General features: G+C 51.3%; 19 pseudogenes; all 19 read left to right on the plus strand.

Annotated features, from left to right (window-relative positions):
- Nucleotides 1–393: 393 nt before the first annotated feature.
- On the plus strand, nucleotides 394–512 carry LOC141052681 (5S ribosomal RNA; annotated as a pseudogene).
- A 1,237-nt stretch (nucleotides 513–1,749) lies between these two features.
- Nucleotides 1,750–1,868, plus strand: LOC141057377 (5S ribosomal RNA; annotated as a pseudogene).
- Nucleotides 1,869–1,944: 76 nt separating this feature from the next.
- Nucleotides 1,945–2,063, plus strand: LOC141052684 (5S ribosomal RNA; annotated as a pseudogene).
- A 1,629-nt stretch (nucleotides 2,064–3,692) lies between these two features.
- On the plus strand, nucleotides 3,693–3,811 carry LOC141052691 (5S ribosomal RNA; annotated as a pseudogene).
- Nucleotides 3,812–5,244: 1,433 nt separating this feature from the next.
- Nucleotides 5,245–5,363, plus strand: LOC141057498 (5S ribosomal RNA; annotated as a pseudogene).
- Nucleotides 5,364–6,607: 1,244 nt separating this feature from the next.
- On the plus strand, nucleotides 6,608–6,726 carry LOC141052694 (5S ribosomal RNA; annotated as a pseudogene).
- Nucleotides 6,727–7,963: 1,237 nt separating this feature from the next.
- On the plus strand, nucleotides 7,964–8,082 carry LOC141057619 (5S ribosomal RNA; annotated as a pseudogene).
- A 1,432-nt stretch (nucleotides 8,083–9,514) lies between these two features.
- On the plus strand, nucleotides 9,515–9,633 carry LOC141057028 (5S ribosomal RNA; annotated as a pseudogene).
- Nucleotides 9,634–10,102: 469 nt separating this feature from the next.
- LOC141052699 (5S ribosomal RNA) lies at nucleotides 10,103–10,221 on the plus strand (annotated as a pseudogene).
- A 273-nt stretch (nucleotides 10,222–10,494) lies between these two features.
- LOC141055721 (5S ribosomal RNA) lies at nucleotides 10,495–10,613 on the plus strand (annotated as a pseudogene).
- A 273-nt stretch (nucleotides 10,614–10,886) lies between these two features.
- LOC141057032 (5S ribosomal RNA) lies at nucleotides 10,887–11,005 on the plus strand (annotated as a pseudogene).
- A 468-nt stretch (nucleotides 11,006–11,473) lies between these two features.
- Nucleotides 11,474–11,592, plus strand: LOC141052704 (5S ribosomal RNA; annotated as a pseudogene).
- A 469-nt stretch (nucleotides 11,593–12,061) lies between these two features.
- LOC141052709 (5S ribosomal RNA) lies at nucleotides 12,062–12,180 on the plus strand (annotated as a pseudogene).
- Nucleotides 12,181–13,417: 1,237 nt separating this feature from the next.
- Nucleotides 13,418–13,536, plus strand: LOC141057751 (5S ribosomal RNA; annotated as a pseudogene).
- A 76-nt stretch (nucleotides 13,537–13,612) lies between these two features.
- On the plus strand, nucleotides 13,613–13,731 carry LOC141052715 (5S ribosomal RNA; annotated as a pseudogene).
- Nucleotides 13,732–14,968: 1,237 nt separating this feature from the next.
- Nucleotides 14,969–15,087, plus strand: LOC141057038 (5S ribosomal RNA; annotated as a pseudogene).
- A 469-nt stretch (nucleotides 15,088–15,556) lies between these two features.
- On the plus strand, nucleotides 15,557–15,675 carry LOC141052722 (5S ribosomal RNA; annotated as a pseudogene).
- A 273-nt stretch (nucleotides 15,676–15,948) lies between these two features.
- LOC141055729 (5S ribosomal RNA) lies at nucleotides 15,949–16,067 on the plus strand (annotated as a pseudogene).
- Nucleotides 16,068–16,340: 273 nt separating this feature from the next.
- LOC141057040 (5S ribosomal RNA) lies at nucleotides 16,341–16,459 on the plus strand (annotated as a pseudogene).
- Nucleotides 16,460–16,486: the final 27 nt, after the last annotated feature.

A 16,486-nucleotide genomic window follows, 5' to 3' on the forward strand; every position in this document is an offset into this window, starting at 1 on the left:
CGTCAACGGCCATTCTAAGCTGAATATGCATTCCCTCGTCACATCGCAGCCGCTAAGCAGCTTGAAGCCGGGCCAGTACCGGCATAGGAGACTGGCTGGGAATCCCTGGTCCTGTTGACATTTTGTACATTTTTTTTCCAAGCTTGCCCTTCCGAGTTTATCCTTCTTGAAAAGAACGTCAGAGATGGCACGCTTCCGTCAACGGCCATTCTAAGATGAATATGCATGCCCTCGTCAGATCGCAGCCGCTAAGCAGCTTGAGGCCGGGCCAGTACCAGCATGGGAGACTGGCTGGGAATCCCTGGTCCTGTTGACATTTTGTACGTTTTATTTCCAAGCTTGCCCTTCCGAGTTTATCCTTCTTGAAAAGAACGTCAGAGATGGCACGCTTCCGTCAACGGCCATTCTAAGCTGAATATGCATGCCCTCGTCAGATCGCAGCCGCTAAGCAGCTTGAGGCCGGGCCAGTACCGGCATGGGAGACTGGCTGGGAATCCCTGGTCCTGTTGACATTTTGTACGTTTTTTTTCCAAGCTTGCCCTTCCGAGTTTATCCTTCTTGAAAAGAACGTCAGAGATGGCACGCTTCCGTCAACGGCCATTCTAAGCTGAATATGCATGCCCTCGTCACATCGCAGCAGCTTGAGGCCGGGCCAGTACCGGCATGGGAGACTGGCTGGGAATCCCTGGTCCTGTTGACATTTTGTACGTTTTATTTCCAAGCTTGCCCTTCCGAGTTTATCCTTCTTGAAAAGAACGTCAGAGATGGCACGCTCCTGTCAACGGCCATTCTAAGCTGAATATGCATGCCCTTGTCAGATTGCAGCTGCTAAGCAGCTTGAGGCCGGGCCAGTACCGGCATGGGAGACTGGCTGGGAATCCCTGGTCCTGTTAACATTTTGTATGTTTTATTTCCAAGCTTGCCCTTCCGAGTTTATCCTTCTTGAAAAAAACGTCAGAGATGGCACGCTTCTGTCAACGGCCATTCTAAGCTGAATATGCATGCCCTCGTCAGATTGCAGCCGCTAAGCAGCTTGAGGCCGGGCCAGTACCGGCATGGGAGACTGGCTGGGAATCCCTGGTCCTGTTGACATTTTGTACGTTTTATTTCCAAGCTTGCCCTTCCGAGTTTATCCTTCTTGAAAAGAACGTCAGAGATGGCACACTTCCGTCAATGGCCATTCTAAGCTGAATATGCATGCCCTTGTCAGATTGCAGCCGCTAAGCAGCTTGAGGCTGGGCCAGTACTGGCATGGGAGACTGGCTGGGAATCCCTGGTCGTGTTGACATTTTGTACGTTTTTTTTCCAAGCTTGCCCTTCCGAGTTTATCCTTCTTGAAAAGAACGTCAGAGATGGCACACTTCCGTCAATGGCCATTCTAAGCTGAATATGCATGCCCTTGTCAGATCGCAGCAGCTTGAGGCCGGGCCAGTACCGGCATGGGAGACTGGCTGGGAATCCCTGGTCCTGTTGACATTTTGTACGTTTTATTTCCAAGCTTGCCCTTCCGAGTTTATCCTTCTTGAAAAGAACGTCAGAGATTGCACACTTCCGTCAATGGCCATTCTAAGCTAAATATGCATGCCCTCGTCAGATCGCAGCTGCTAAGCAGCCTGAGGCCGGGCCAGTACCGGCATGGAAGACTGGCTGGGAATCCCTGGTCCTGTTGACATTTTGTACGTTTTTTTTCCAAGCTTGCCCTACCGAGTTTATCCTTCTTGAAAAAAACGTCAGAGATGGCACGCTTCCGTCAACGGCCATTCTAAGCTGAATATGCCTGCCCTCGTCAGATCGCAGCCGCTAAGCAGCTTGAGGCCGGGGCAGTACTGGCATGGGAGACTGGCTGGGAATCCCTGGTCCTGTTGACATTTTGTACGTTTTTTTCCAAGCTTGCCCTTCCGAGTTTATTCTTCTTGAAAAAAACGTCAGAGATGGCACGCTTCCGTCAACGGCCATTCTAAGCTGAATATGCATGCCCTCGTCAGATCGCAGCCGCTAAGCAGCTTGAGGCCGGGCCAGTACCGGCATGGGAGACTGGCTGGGAATCCCTGGTCCTGTTGACATTTTGTACGTTTTATTTCCAAGCTTGCCCTTCCGAGTTTATCCTTCTTGAAAAGAACGTCAGAGATGGCACGCTTCTGTCAACGGCCATTCTAAGCTGAATATGCATTCCCTCGTCAGATCGCAGCCGCTAAGCAGCTTGAGGCCGGGCCAGTACCGGCATGGGAGACTGGCTGGGAATCCCTGGTCCTGTTGACATTTTGAATGTTTTTTTTCCAAGCTTGCCCTTCCGAGTTTATCCTTCTTGAAAAGAACGTCAGAGATGGCACGCTTCCGTCAACGGCCATTCTAAGCTGAATATGCATGCCCTCGTCAGATCGCAGCAGCTTGAGGCCGGGCCAGTACCGGCATGGGAGACTGGCTGGGAATCCCTGGTCCTGTTGACATTTTGTACGTTTTATTTCCAAGCTTGCCCTTCCGAGTTTATCCTTCTTGAAAAAAACGTCAGAGATGGCACGCTTCCGTCAACGGCCATTCTAAGCTGAATATGCATGCCCTCGTCAGATCGCAGCCGCTAAGCAGCTTGAGGCTGGGCCAGTACCGGCATGGGAGACTGGCTGGGAATCCCTGGTCCTGTTGACATTTTGTACGTTTTTTTTCCAAGCTTGCCCTTCCGAGTTTATCCTTCTTGAAAAAAACGTCAGAGATGGCACGCTTCCGTCAACGGCCATTCTAAGCTGAATATGCATGCCCTCGTCAGATCGCAGCTGCTAAGCAGCTTGAGGCCGGGCCAGTGCCGGCATGGGAGACTGGCTGGGATTCCCTGGTCCTGTTGACATTTTGTACGTTTTTTTTCCAAGCTTGCCCTTCCGAGTTTATCCTTCTTGAAAAGAACGTCAGAGATGGCACGCTTCCGTCAACGGCCATTCTAAGCTGAATATGCATGCCCTCGTCAGATCGCAGCAGCTTGAGGCCGGACCAGTACCAGCATGGGAGACTGGCTGGGAATCCCTGGTCCTGTTGACATTTTGTACGTTTTATTTCCAAGCTTGCCCTTCCGAGTTTATCCTTCTTGAAAAGAACGTCAGAGATGGCACACTTCCGTCAATGGCCCTTCTAAGCTGAATATGCATGCCCTCATCAGATCGCAGCCGCTAAGCAGCCAGAGGCCGGGCCAGTACCGGCATGGGAGACTGGCTGGGAATCCCTGGTCCTGTTGACATTTTGTACGTTTTTTTTCCAAGCTTGCCCTTCCGAGTTTATCCTTCTTGAAAAGAACGTCAGAGATGGCACACTTCCGTCAATGGCCCTTCTAAGCTGAATATGCATGCCCTCATCAGATTGCAGCCACTAAGCAGCTTGAGGCCGGGCCAGTACCGGCATGGGAGACTGGCTGGGAATCCCTGGTCCTGTTGACATTTTGTACGTTTTTTTTCCAAGCTTGCCCTTCCGAGTTTATCCTTCTTGAAAAGAACGTCAGAGATGGCACACGTCCGTCAACGGCCATTCTAAGCTGAATATGCATTCCCTCGTCACATCGCAGCCGCTAAGCAGCTTGAGGCCGGGCCAGTACCGGCATAGGAGACTGGCTGGGAATCCCTGGTCCTGTTGACATTTTGTACATTTTTTTTCCAAGCTTGCCCTTCCGAGTTTATCCTTCTTGAAAAGAACGTCAGAGATGACACGCTTCTGTCAACGGCCATTCTAAGCTGAATATGCATGCCCTCGTCAGATCGCAGCCGCTAAGCAGCTTGAGGCCGGGCCAGTACCGGCATGGGAGACTGGCTGGGAATCCCTGGTCCTGTTGACATTTTGTACGTTTTATTTCCAAGCTTGCCCTTCCGAGTTTATCCTTCTTGAAAAGAACGTCAGAGATGGCACGCGTCCGTCAACGGCCATTCTAAGCTGAATATGCATTCCCTCGTCACATCGCAGCCGCTAAGCAGCTTGAGGCCGGGCCAGTACCGGCATAGGAGACTGGCTGGGAATCCCTGGTCCTGTTGACATTTTGTACATTTTTTTTCCAAGCTTGCCCTTCCGAGTTTATCCTTCTTGAAAAGAACGTCAGAGATGGCACGCTTCCGTCAACGGCCATTCTAAGCTGAATATGCATGCCCTCGTCACATCGCAGCAGCTTGAGGCCGGGCCAGTACCGGCATGGGAGACTGGCTGGGAATCCCTGGTCCTGTTGACATTTTGTACGTTTTATTTCCAAGCTTGCCCTTCCGAGTTTATCCTTCTTGAAAAGAACGTCAGAGAGGGCACGCTCCTGTCAACGGCCATTCTAAGCTGAATATGCATGCCCTTGTCAGATTGCAGCTGCTAAGCAGCTTGAGGCCGGGCCAGTACCGGCATGGGAGACTGGCTGGGAATCCCTGGTCCTGTTAACATTTTGTATGTTTTATTTCCAAGCTTGCCCTTCCGAGTTTATCCTTCTTGAAAAAAACGTCAGAGATGGCACGCTTCTGTCAACGGCCATTCTAAGCTGAATATGCATGCCCTCGTCAGATTGCAGCCGCTAAGCAGCTTGAGGCCGGGCCAGTACCGGCATGGGAGACTGGCTGGGAATCCCTGGTCCTGTTGACATTTTGTACATTTTATTTCCAAGCTTGCCCTTCCGAGTTTATCCTTCTTGAAAAGAACGTCAGAGATGGCACACTTCCGTCAATGGCCATTCTAAGCTGAATATGCATGCCCTTGTCAGATTGCAGCCGCTAAGCAGCTTGAGGCTGGGCCAGTACTGGCATGGGAGACTGGCTGGGAATCCCTGGTCGTGTTGACATTTTGTACGTTTTTTTTCCAAGCTTGCCCTTCCGAGTTTATCCTTCTTGAAAAGAACGTCAGAGATGGCACACTTCCGTCAATGGCCATTCTAAGCTGAATATGCATGCCCTTGTCAGATCGCAGCAGCTTGAGGCCGGGCCAGTACCGGCATGGGAGACTGGCTGGGAATCCCTGGTCCTGTTGACATTTTGTACGTTTTATTTCCAAGCTTGCCCTTCCGAGTTTATCCTTCTTGAAAAGAACGTCAGAGATTGCACACTTCCGTCAATGGCCATTCTAAGCTAAATATGCATGCCCTCGTCAGATCGCAGCTGCTAAGCAGCCTGAGGCCGGGCCAGTACCGGCATGGAAGACTGGCTGGGAATCCCTGGTCCTGTTGACATTTTGTACGTTTTTTTTCCAAGCTTGCCCTACCGAGTTTATCCTTCTTGAAAAAAACGTCAGAGATGGCACGCTTCCGTCAACGGCCATTCTAAGCTGAATATGCCTGCCCTCGTCAGATCGCAGCCGCTAAGCAGCTTGAGGCCGGGGCAGTACTGGCATGGGAGACTGGCTGGGAATCCCTGGTCCTGTTGACATTTTGTACGTTTTTTTCCAAGCTTGCCCTTCCGAGTTTATTCTTCTTGAAAAAAACGTCAGAGATGGCACGCTTCCGTCAGCGGCCATTCTAAGCTGAATATGCATGCCCTCGTCAGATCGCAGCCGCTAAGCAGCTTGAGGCCGGGCCAGTACCGGCATGGGAGACTGGCTGGGAATCCCTGGTCCTGTTGACATTTTGTACGTTTTATTTCCAAGCTTGCCCTTCCGAGTTTATCCTTCTTGAAAAGAACGTCAGAGATGGCACGCTTCTGTCAACGGCCATTCTAAGCTGAATATGCATTCCCTCGTCAGATCGCAGCCGCTAAGCAGCTTGAGGCCGGGCCAGTACCGGCATGGGAGACTGGCTGGGAATCCCTGGTCCTGTTGACATTTTGAATGTTTTTTTTCCAAGCTTGCCCTTCCGAGTTTATCCTTCTTGAAAAGAACGTCAGAGATGGCACGCTTCCGTCAACGGCCATTCTAAGCTGAATATGCATGCCCTCGTCAGATCGCAGCAGCTTGAGGCCGGGCCAGTACCGGCATGGGAGACTGGCTGGGAATCCCTGGTCCTGTTGACATTTTGTACGTTTTATTTCCAAGCTTGCCCTTCCGAGTTTATCCTTCTTGAAAAAAACGTCAGAGATGGCACGCGTCCGTCAACGGCCATTCTAAGCTGAATATGCATTCCCTCGTCACATCGCAGCCGCTAAGCAGCTTGAAGCCGGGCCAGTACCGGCATAGGAGACTGGCTGGGAATCCCTGGTCCTGTTGACATTTTGTACATTTTTTTTCCAAGCTTGCCCTTCCGAGTTTATCCTTCTTGAAAAGAACGTCAGAGATGGCACGCGTCCGTCAACGGCCATTCTAAGCTGAATATGCATTCCCTCGTCACATCGCAGCCGCTAAGCAGCTTGAAGCCGGGCCAGTACCGGCATAGGAGACTGGCTGGGAATCCCTGGTCCTGTTGACATTTTGTACATTTTTTTTCCAAGCTTGCCCTTCCGAGTTTATCCTTCTTGAAAAGAACGTCAGAGATGGCACGCTTCCGTCAACGGCCATTCTAAGATGAATATGCATGCCCTCGTCAGATCGCAGCCGCTAAGCAGCTTGAGGCCGGGCCAGTACCAGCATGGGAGACTGGCTGGGAATCCCTGGTCCTGTTGACATTTTGTACGTTTTATTTCCAAGCTTGCCCTTCCGAGTTTATCCTTCTTGAAAAGAACGTCAGAGATGGCACGCTTCCGTCAACGGCCATTCTAAGCTGAATATGCATGCCCTCGTCAGATCGCAGCCGCTAAGCAGCTTGAGGCCGGGCCAGTACCGGCATGGGAGACTGGCTGGGAATCCCTGGTCCTGTTGACATTTTGTACGTTTTTTTTCCAAGCTTGCCCTTCCGAGTTTATCCTTCTTGAAAAGAACGTCAGAGATGGCACGCTTCCGTCAACGGCCATTCTAAGCTGAATATGCATGCCCTCGTCACATCGCAGCAGCTTGAGGCCGGGCCAGTACCGGCATGGGAGACTGGCTGGGAATCCCTGGTCCTGTTGACATTTTGTACGTTTTATTTCCAAGCTTGCCCTTCCGAGTTTATCCTTCTTGAAAAGAACGTCTGAGAGGGCACGCCCCTGTCAACGGCCATTCTAAGCTGAATATGCATGCCCTTGTCAGATTGCAGCTGCTAAGCAGCTTGAGGCCGGGCCAGTACCGGCATGGGAGACTGGCTGGGAATCCCTGGTCCTGTTAACATTTTGTATGTTTTATTTCCAAGCTTGCCCTTCCGAGTTTATCCTTCTTGAAAAAAACGTCAGAGATGGCACGCTTCTGTCAACGGCCATTCTAAGCTGAATATGCATGCCCTCGTCAGATTGCAGCCGCTAAGCAGCTTGAGGCCGGGCCAGTACCGGCATGGGAGACTGGCTGGGAATCCCTGGTCCTGTTGACATTTTGTACGTTTTATTTCCAAGCTTGCCCTTCCGAGTTTATCCTTCTTGAAAAGAACGTCAGAGATGGCACACTTCCGTCAATGGCCATTCTAAGCTGAATATGCATGCCCTTGTCAGATTGCAGCCGCTAAGCAGCTTGAGGCTGGGCCAGTACTGGCATGGGAGACTGGCTGGGAATCCCTGGTCGTGTTGACATTTTGTACGTTTTTTTTCCAAGCTTGCCCTTCCGAGTTTATCCTTCTTGAAAAGAACGTCAGAGATGGCACACTTCCGTCAATGGCCATTCTAAGCTGAATATGCATGCCCTTGTCAGATCGCAGCAGCTTGAGGCCGGGCCAGTACCGGCATGGGAGACTGGCTGGGAATCCCTGGTCCTGTTGACATTTTGTACGTTTTATTTCCAAGCTTGCCCTTCCGAGTTTATCCTTCTTGAAAAGAACGTCAGAGATTGCACACTTCCGTCAATGGCCATTCTAAGCTAAATATGCATGCCCTCGTCAGATCGCAGCTGCTAAGCAGCCTGAGGCCGGGCCAGTACCGGCATGGAAGACTGGCTGGGAATCCCTGGTCCTGTTGACATTTTGTACGTTTTTTTTCCAAGCTTGCCCTACCGAGTTTATCCTTCTTGAAAAAAACGTCAGAGATGGCACGCTTCCGTCAACGGCCATTCTAAGCTGAATATGCCTGCCCTCGTCAGATCGCAGCCGCTAAGCAGCTTGAGGCCGGGGCAGTACTGGCATGGGAGACTGGCTGGGAATCCCTGGTCCTGTTGACATTTTGTACGTTTTTTTCCAAGCTTGCCCTTCCGAGTTTATTCTTCTTGAAAAAAACGTCAGAGATGGCACGCTTCCGTCAACGGCCATTCTAAGCTGAATATGCATGCCCTCGTCAGATCGCAGCCGCTAAGCAGCTTGAGGCCGGGCCAGTACCGGCATGGGAGACTGGCTGGGAATCCCTGGTCCTGTCGACATTTTGTACGTTTTATTTCCAAGCTTGCCCTTCCGAGTTTATCCTTCTTGAAAAGAACGTCAGAGATGGCACGCTTCTGTCAACGGCCATTCTAAGCTGAATATGCATTCCCTCGTCAGATCGCAGCCGCTAAGCAGCTTGAGGCCGGGCCAGTACCGGCATGGGAGACTGGCTGGGAATCCCTGGTCCTGTTGACATTTTGAATGTTTTTTTTCCAAGCTTGCCCTTCCGAGTTTATCCTTCTTGAAAAGAACGTCAGAGATGGCACGCTTCCGTCAACGGCCATTCTAAGCTGAATATGCATGCCCTCGTCAGATCGCAGCAGCTTGAGGCCGGGCCAGTACCGGCATGGGAGACTGGCTGGGAATCCCTGGTCCTGTTGACATTTTGTACGTTTTATTTCCAAGCTTGCCCTTCCGAGTTTATCCTTCTTGAAAAAAACGTCAGAGATGGCACGCTTCCGTCAACGGCCATTCTAAGCTGAATATGCATGCCCTCGTCAGATCGCAGCCACTAAGCAGCTTGAGGCTGGGCCAGTACCGGCATGGGAGACTGGCTGGGAATCCCTGGTCCTGTTGACATTTTGTACGTTTTTTTTCCAAGCTTGCCCTTCCGAGTTTATCCTTCTTGAAAAAAACGTCAGAGATGGCACGCTTCCGTCAACGGCCATTCTAAGCTGAATATGCATGCCCTCGTCAGATCGCAGCTGCTAAGCAGCTTGAGGCCGGGCCAGTGCCGGCATGGGAGACTGGCTGGGATTCCCTGGTCCTGTTGACATTTTGTACGTTTTTTTTCCAAGCTTGCCCTTCCGAGTTTATCCTTCTTGAAAAGAACGTCAGAGATGGCACGCTTCCGTCAACGGCCATTCTAAGCTGAATATGCATGCCCTCGTCAGATCGCAGCAGCTTGAGGCCGGGCCAGTACCAGCATGGGAGACTGGCTGGGAATCCCTGGTCCTGTTGACATTTTGTACGTTTTATTTCCAAGCTTGCCCTTCCGAGTTTATCCTTCTTGAAAAGAACGTCAGAGATGGCACACTTCCGTCAATGGCCCTTCTAAGCTTAATATGCATGCCCTCATCAGATCGCAGCCGCTAAGCAGCCAGAGGCCGGGCCAGTACCGGCATGGGAGACTGGCTGGGAATCCCTGGTCCTGTTGACATTTTGTACGTTTTTTTTCCAAGCTTGCCCTTCCGAGTTTATCCTTCTTGAAAAAAACGTCAGAGATGGCACGCTTCTGTCAACGGCCATTCTAAGCTGAATATGCCTGCCCTCGTCAGATCGCAGCCACTAAGCAGCTTGAGGCCGGGCCAGTACCGGCATGGGAGACTGGCTGGGAATCCCTGGTCCTGTTGACATTTTGTACGTTTTTTTTCCAAGCTTGCCCTTCCGAGTTTATCCTTCTTGAAAAGAACGTCAGAGATGGCACGCGTCCGTCAACGGCCATTCTAAGCTGAATATGCATTCCCTCGTCACATCGCAGCCGCTAAGCAGCTTGAAGCCGGGCCAGTACCGGCATAGGAGACTGGCTGGGAATCCCTGGTCCTGTTGACATTTTGTACATTTTTTTTCCAAGCTTGCCCTTCCGAGTTTATCCTTCTTGAAAAGAACGTCAGAGATGGCACGCTTCCGTCAACGGCCATTCTAAGATGAATATGCATGCCCTCGTCAGATCGCAGCCGCTAAGCAGCTTGAGGCTGGGCCAGTACCAGCATGGGAGACTGGCTGGGAGTCCCTGGTCCTGTTGACATTTTGTACGTTTTATTTCCAAGCTTGCCCTTCCGAGTTTATCCTTCTTGAAAAGAACGTCAGAGATGGCACGCTTCCGTCAACGGCCATTCTAAGCTGAATATGCATGCCCTCGTCAGATCGCAGCCGCTAAGCAGCTTGAGGCCGGGCCAGTACCGGCATGGGAGACTGGCTGGGAATCCCTGGTCCTGTTGACATTTTGTACGTTTTATTTCCAAGCTTGCCCTTCCGAGTTTATCCTTCTTGAAAAGAACGTCAGAGATTGCACACTTCCGTCAATGGCCATTCTAAGCTAAATATGCATGCCCTCGTCAGATCGCAGCTGCTAAGCAGCCTGAGGCCGGGCCAGTACCGGCATGGGAGACTGGCTGGGAATCCCTGGTCCTGTTAACATTTTGTACGTTTTATTTCCAAGCTTGCCCTTCCGAGTTTATCCTTCTTGAAAAAAACGTCATAGATGGCACACTTCCGTCAACGGCCATTCTAAGCTGAATATGCATGCCCTCGTCAGATCGCAGCTGCTAAGCAGCTTGAGGCCGGGCCAGTACCGGCATGGGAGACTGGCTGGGAATCCCTGGTCCTGTTGACATTTTGTACGTTTTATTTCCAAGCTTGCCCTTCCGAGTTTATCCTTCTTGAAAAGAACGTCAGAGATGGCACACTTCCGTCAATGGCCCTTCTAAGCTGAATATGCATGCCCTCATCAGATCGCAGCCGCTAAGCAGCCGGAGGCCGGGCCAGTACCGGCATGGGAGACTGGCTGGGAATCCCTGGTCCTGTTGACATTTTGTACGTTTTTTTTCCAAGCTTGCCCTTCCGAGTTTATCCTTCTTGAAAAAAACGTCAGAGATGGCACACTTCTGTCAACGGCCATTCTAAGCTGAATATGCCTGCCCTCGTCAGATCGCAGCCACTAAGCAGCTTGAGGCCGGGCCAGTACCGGCATGGGAGACTGGCTGGGAATCCCTGGTCCTGTTGACATTTTGTAGGTTTTTTTCCAAGCTTGCCCTTCCGAGTTTATCCTTCTTGAAAAGAACGTCAGAGATGGCACGCGTCCGTCAACGGCCATTCTAAGCTGAATATGCATTCCCTCGTCACATCGCAGCCGCTAAGCAGCTTGAGGCCGGGCCAGTACCGGCATAGGAGACTGGCTGGGAATCCCTGGTCCTGTTGACATTTTGTACATTTTTTTTCCAAGCTTGCCCTTCCGAGTTTATCCTTCTTGAAAAGAACGTCAGAGATGACACGCTTCCGTCAACGGCCATTCTAAGCTGAATATGCATTCCCTCGTCAGATCGCAGCCGCTAAGCAGCTTGAGGCCGGGCCAGTACCGGCATGGGAGACTGGCTGGGAATCCCTGGTCCTGTTGACATTTTGTACGTTTTATTTCCATGCTTGCCCTTCCGAGTTTATCCTTCTTGAAAAGAACGTCAGAGATGGCACGCTTCCGTCAACGGCCATTCTAAGCTGAATATGCATGCCCTCGTCAGATCGCAGCCGCTAAGCAGCTTGAGGCCGGGCCAGTACCGGCATGGGAGACTGGCTGGGAATCCCTGGTCCTGTTGACATTTTGTATGTTTTTTTTCCAAGCTTGCCCTTCCGAGTTTATCCTTCTTGAAAAGAACGTCAGAGATGGCACGCGTCCGTCAACGGCCATTCTAAGCTGAATATGCATTCCCTCGTCACATCGCAGCCGCTAAGCAGCTTGAAGCCGGGCCAGTACCGGCATAGGAGACTGGCTGGGAATCCCTGGTCCTGTTGACATTTTGTACATTTTTTTTCCAAGCTTGCCCTTCCGAGTTTATCCTTCTTGAAAAGAACGTCAGAGATGGCACGCTTCCGTCAACGGCCATTCTAAGATGAATATGCATGCCCTCGTCAGATCGCAGCCGCTAAGCAGCTTGAGGCCGGGCCAGTACCAGCATGGGAGACTGGCTGGGAATCCCTGGTCCTGTTGACATTTTGTACGTTTTATTTCCAAGCTTGCCCTTCCGAGTTTATCCTTCTTGAAAAGAACGTCAGAGATGGCACGCTTCCGTCAACGGCCATTCTAAGCTGAATATGCATGCCCTCGTCAGATCGCAGCCGCTAAGCAGCTTGAGGCCGGGCCAGTACCGGCATGGGAGACTGGCTGGGAATCCCTGGTCCTGTTGACATTTTGTACGTTTTTTTTCCAAGCTTGCCCTTCCGAGTTTATCCTTCTTGAAAAGAACGTCAGAGATGCCACGCTTCCGTCAACGGCCATTCTAAGCTGAATATGCATGCCCTCGTCACATCGCAGCAGCTTGAGGCCGGGCCAGTACCGGCATGGGAGACTGGCTGGGAATCCCTGGTCCTGTTGACATTTTGTACGTTTTATTTCCAAGCTTGCCCTTCCGAGTTTATCCTTCTTGAAAAGAACGTCAGAGAGGGCACGCTCCTGTCAACGGCCATTCTAAGCTGAATATGCATGCCCTTGTCAGATTGCAGCTGCTAAGCAGCTTGAGGCCGGGCCAGTACCGGCATGGGAGACTGGCTGGGAATCCCTGGTCCTGTTAACATTTTGTATGTTTTATTTCCAAGCTTGCCCTTCCGAGTTTATCCTTCTTGAAAAAAACGTCAGAGATGGCACGCTTCTGTCAACGGCCATTCTAAGCTGAATATGCATGCCCTCGTCAGATTGCAGCCGCTAAGCAGCTTGAGGCCGGGCCAGTACCGGCATGGGAGACTGGCTGGGAATCCCTGGTCCTGTTGACATTTTGTACGTTTTATTTCCAAGCTTGCCCTTCCGAGTTTATCCTTCTTGAAAAGAACGTCAGAGATGGCACACATCCGTCAATGGCCATTCTAAGCTGAATATGCATGCCCTTGTCAGATTGCAGCCGCTAAGCAGCTTGAGGCTGGGCCAGTACTGGCATGGGAGACTGGCTGGGAATCCCTGGTCGTGTTGACATTTTGTACGTTTTTTTTCCAAGCTTGCCCTTCCGAGTTTATCCTTCTTGAAAAGAACGTCAGAGATGGCACACTTCCGTCAATGGCCATTCTAAGCTGAATATGCATGCCCTTGTCAGATCGCAGCAGCTTGAGGCCGGGCCAGTACCGGCATGGGAGACTGGCTGGGAATCCCTGGTCCTGTTGACATTTTGTACGTTTTATTTCCAAGCTTGCCCTTCCGAGTTTATCCTTCTTGAAAAGAACGTCAGAGATTGCACACTTCCGTCAATGGCCATTCTAAGCTAAATATGCATGCCCTCGTCAGATCGCAGCTGCTAAGCAGCCTGAGGCCGGGCCAGTACCGGCATGGAAGACTGGCTGGGAATCCCTGGTCCTGTTGACATTTTGTACGTTTTTTTTCCAAGCTTGCCCTACCGAGTTTATCCTTCTTGAAAAAAACGTCAGAGATGGCACGCTTCCGTCAACGGCCATTCTAAGCTGAATATGCCTGCCCTCGTCAGATCGCAGCCGCTAAGCAGCTTGAGGCCGGGGCAGTACTGGCATGGGAGACTGGCTGGGAATCCCTGGTCCTGTTGACATTTTGTACGTTTTTTTCCAAGCTTGCCCTTCCGAGTTTATTCTTCTTGAAAAAAACGTCAGAGATGGCACGCTTCCGTCAACGGCCATTCTAAGCTGAATATGCATGCCCTCGTCAGATCGCAGCCGCTAAGCAGCTTGAGGCCGGGCCAGTACCGGCATGGGAGACTGGCTGGGAATCCCTGGTCCTGTTGACATTTTGTACGTTTTATTTCCAAGCTTGCCCTTCCGAGTTTATCCTTCTTGAAAAGAACGTCAGAGATGGCACGCTTCTGTCAACGGCCATTCTAAGCTGAATATGCATTCCCTCGTCAGATCGCAGCCGCTAAGCAGCTTGAGGCCGGGCCAGTACCGGCATGGGAGACTGGCTGGGAATCCCTGGTCCTGTTGACATTTTGAATGTTTTTTTTCCAAGCTTGCCCTTCCGAGTTTATCCTTCTTGAAAAGAACGTCAGAGATGGCACGCTTCCGTCAACGGCCATTCTAAGCTGAATATGCATGCCCTCGTCAGATCGCAGCAGCTTGAGGCCGGGCCAGTACCGGCATGGGAGACTGGCTGGGAATCCCTGGTCCTGTTGACATTTTGTACGTTTTATTTCCAAGCTTGCCCTTCCGAGTTTATCCTTCTTGAAAAAAACGTCAGAGATGGCACGCTTCCGTCAACGGCCATTCTAAGCTGAATATGCATGCCCTCGTCAGATCGCAGCCGCTAAGCAGCTTGAGGCTGGGCCAGTACCGGCATGGGAGACTGGCTGGGAATCCCTGGTCCTGTTGACATTTTGTACGTTTTTTTTCCAAGCTTGCCCTTCCGAGTTTATCCTTCTTGAAAAAAACGTCAGAGATGGCACGCTTCCGTCAACGGCCATTCTAAGCTGAATATGCATGCCCTCGTCAGATCGCAGCTGCTAAGCAGCTTGAGGCCGGGCCAGTGCCGGCATGGGAGACTGGCTGGGATTCCCTGGTCCTGTTGACATTTTGTACGTTTTTTTTCCAAGCTTGCCCTTCCGAGTTTATCCTTCTTGAAAAGAACGTCAGAGATGGCACGCTTCCGTCAACGGCCATTCTAAGCTGAATATGCATGCCCTCGTCAGATCGCAGCAGCTTGAGGCCGGGCCAGTACCAGCATGGGAGACTGGCTGGGAATCCCTGGTCCTGTTGACATTTTGTACGTTTTATTTCCAAGCTTGCCCTTCCGAGTTTATCCTTCTTGAAAAGAACGTCAGAGATGGCACACTTCCGTCAATGGCCCTTCTAAGCTGAATATGCATGCCCTCATCAGATCGCAGCCGCTAAGCAGCCAGAGGCCGGGCCAGTACCGGCATGGGAGACTGGCTGGGAATCCCTGGTCCTGTTGACATTTTGTACGTTTTTTTTCCAAGCTTGCCCTTCCGAGTTTATCCTTCTTGAAAAAAACGTCAGAGATGGCACGCTTCTGTCAACGGCCATTCTAAGCTGAATATGCCTGCCCTCGTCAGATCGCAGCCACTAAGCAGCTTGAGGCCGGGCCAGTACCGGCATGGGAGACTGGCTGGGAATCCCTGGTCCTGTTGACATTTTGTACGTTTTTTTTCCAAGCTTGCCCTTCCGAGTTTATCCTTCTTGAAAAGAACGTCAGAGATGGCACGCGTCCGTCAACGGCCATTCTAAGCTGAATATGCATTCCCTCGTCACATCGCAGCCGCTAAGCAGCTTGAAGCCGGGCCAGTACCGGCATAGGAGACTGGCTGGGAATCCCTGGTCCTGTTGACATTTTGTACATTTTTTTTCCAAGCTTGCCCTTCCGAGTTTATCCTTCTTGAAAAGAACGTCAGAGATGGCACGCTTCCGTCAACGGCCATTCTAAGATGAATATGCATGCCCTCGTCAGATCGCAGCCGCTAAGCAGCTTGAGGCTGGGCCAGTACCAGCATGGGAGACTGGCTGGGAATCCCTGGTCCTGTTGACATTTTGTACGTTTTATTTCCAAGCTTGCCCTTCCGAGTTTATCCTTCTTGAAAAGAACGTCAGAGATGGCACGCTTCCGTCAACGGCCATTCTAAGCTGAATATGCATGCCCTCGTCAGATCGCAGCCGCTAAGCAGCTTGAGGCCGGGCCAGTACCGGCATGGGAGACTGGCTGGGAATCCCTGGTCCTGTTGACATTTTGTACGTTTTATTTCCAAGCTTGCCCTTCCGAGTTTATCCTTCTTGAAAAGAACGTCAGAGATTGCACACTTCCGTCAATGGCCATTCTAAGCTAAATATGCATGCCCTCGTCAGATCGCAGCTGCTAAGCAGCCTGAGGCCGGGCCAGTACCGGCATGGGAGACTGGCTGGGAATCCCTGGTCCTGTTAACATTTTGTACGTTTTATTTCCAAGCTTGCCCTTCCGAGTTTATCCTTCTTGAAAAAAACGTCAGAGATGGCACACTTCCGTCAACGGCCATTCTAAGCTGAATATGCATGCCCTCGTCAGATCGCAGCTGCTAAGCAGCTTGAGGCCGGGCCAGTACCGGCATGGGAGACTGGCTGGGAATCCCTGGTCCTGTTGACATTTTGTACGTTTTATTTCCAAGCTTGCCCTTCCGAGTTTATCCTTCTTGAAAAGAACGTCAGAGATGGCACACTTCCGTCAATGGCCCTTCTAAGCTGAATATGCATGCCCTCATCAGATCGCAGCCGCTAAGCAGCCGGAGGCCGGGCCAGTACCGGCATGGGAGACTGGCTGGGAATCCCTGGTCCTGTTGACATTTTGTACGTTTTTTTTCCAAGCTTGCCCTTCCGAGTTTATCCTTCTTGAAAAAAACGTCAGAGATGGCACGCTTCTGTCAACGGCCATTCTAAGCTGAATATGCCTGCCCTCGTCAGATCGCAGCCACTAAGCAGCTTGAGGCCGGGCCAGTACCGGCATGGGAGACTGGCTGGGAATCCCTGGTCCTGTTGACATTTTGTACGTTTTTTTTCCAAGCTTGC

This window comes from Dendrobates tinctorius, unplaced genomic scaffold, assembly GCF_039654945.1.
Source record: "Dendrobates tinctorius isolate UK_male_01 unplaced genomic scaffold, ASM3965494v1 ptg000011l, whole genome shotgun sequence".
Taxonomy (NCBI): domain Eukaryota; kingdom Metazoa; phylum Chordata; class Amphibia; order Anura; family Dendrobatidae; genus Dendrobates; species Dendrobates tinctorius.